Genomic DNA, 2149 nt, shown 5'->3' with positions numbered 1-2149 from the left:
CTCTTTCTTTGTTTCTTTCTTTCTTTCTTTCTTTCTTTCTTTCTTTCTTTCTTTCTTTCTTTCTTTCTTTCTTTCTTTCTTTCTTTCTTTCTTTCTTTCTTACTTTTCTTCTTTTGGTAGTTTAGTGAAGATAAGAGTCTCACAGACTTTCCTGTCTGGGATAGCTTCAAACCAGAATCCTCAGATCTCAGCCTCCTGAGTACCTAGTATTTTTCCTAGGTGACCTGGTACCTCACTAAGTTGTAAATCTTTAATTTTTGATTGTATACTACTCAGAGATAATCACATGTTACAAGAACTACTTCACATTTATCTTTATTAAATTTCTCTGTATGAACATTCACATACCTTTGATATATCAAGGAAGAATAATAGATCAAACATTTTCATATTCTCCTACCTCTGTAAAGTTTATTACATCTTATTCTGTTCTTTAAGTTCCAGTGGCAATGGCAAATTTTTGTTAAATGAGGTACTTTGATGGAGCTCTTTAGAAAATGACAGAAACATTTCCAAAGTAAACTCATTGATCAAGATGCATTGTGCTCATAAATTGATACATTGAAAACAAAACAAAGGCCTACAATGATCCAAAGTATTTTTGAATGTTCTTTTCACATATTAAATCTTGTCTCTTCATAACAACCTGAAAATAGATACTATTATTATCGTCATTTATTTTTGACAATCTGAGAAAAGAATTTAAGTATTTGCTATTTGAGCCCAGGCTCAAATATTCCACAGAGTGAGATTTGAACCCAGATCATTTTACTCCCTAAAGACCTGCAGTGGATGTAAACAACCGTATCTCCATGAGTTATGATTACCTAAATGTTGGAATGGATTATTTTGTAATAAAAATTGTCATGTCTTATTGTTTACATGTTCTTCCAGTGTCTACTTTTTATATACATACTTATATAAAACATATCAATAATATCTATCTATCTATCTATTTTAGCTTTTCTATACATTAGATCTTGATGATTTTTTTTCCTGAATGCATTTAACAGGAAAATCCTGTATAAATTTCAGTAGATTTTACTAAATGCTTCATGCCTAGATGACTGCCTATAATGTATATTTTTGTCCATCTTCGTTTCTCTTCTTCCTTTCATTTGTCTGATAAAGGAGAATAGCAGGAACAAATAACTGCTTATAACATCTTGCCAGCACCCTCATTGGGATTTGTGTGGTTGGAGTCCTGACTTGGGTGGGCATATTTAAAATTGTCATATGGTATGTTATTGAGGTTGCTTTGAATTATAAGTCTAAGATGAGAAAGATATTCAGTCCAGTCAATCCTTCCACCTGTTAAGGGATTTATTCCATGTTTGAGGGAGATTTACTCTTTTTTTTTTTATGAAATTAAACACATCATGTAACATGTGGACAAATTCACCACTGCAGATAAAATAATAGTTGAGAGTTAATTCTATTGAACAGATGACAAAACAGAAAAGAGAGGTTAAATCTGAAAAGAGTTGGCAACCTCAGTTGCTTGAGCCTTTCTTGTTTACTAGAAGCACAAATTATGCATTCACTACCTCCTGCTTAAACCAGGCTCTGTAATTCTCTAGCTATGGTAGAGTTACCTTCCTGATGCCTTGGTTTTCTCCTACACTAGTGGAAAGGTACTAACTGCTTCAAGGGCATGCATCGATAATAACAACAACAATAATACTAAATAATAATAAACACTCTGTGAACATAAGTGTTTATTCTCAAAACTATGCAAGTGATCTAGTTGGGATTTTCGCCTATTAGATTTCCCATTCTGGATTTTATATACTATGCTGTTTTATTCAATGCAGATTTTACTGTCTGCTGTTTAACTGCTTCTATATGTAGAATAACTACATTCTCCAAGGAAAATGGATCCCTACCACACCATAACCCCATTAATATAACTTGCTTTTAGCAATATTTTCAAGTTCATGGGCATACCTACCCTCTGATCCCCAAGACCTCACGTGGGTTAATGCTTTTTGTGCAGGAGACAAAAATGAGGGCAAGGAATGGAGCTCAGAGGTAGAGCACATGCTTAGCATTTGTAAGGTTCTGAGTTTAATCTCAGCAGCAAAACCTAGAGAAAAGAGGAGGCAGAAGAGGAGGAAGAGGAGGATGAAGAAGAAAAGGAGGAGGAAGA

The sequence above is a fragment of the Dipodomys ordii genome, unplaced genomic scaffold, assembly GCF_000151885.1.
Source record: "Dipodomys ordii isolate 6190 unplaced genomic scaffold, Dord_2.0 Scaffold72, whole genome shotgun sequence".
In the NCBI taxonomy this organism is placed as follows: Eukaryota; Metazoa; Chordata; class Mammalia; order Rodentia; family Heteromyidae; genus Dipodomys; species Dipodomys ordii.
The sequence above is the reverse complement of the archived record's forward strand: the minus strand, read 5'-3'. Positions refer to the sequence as shown.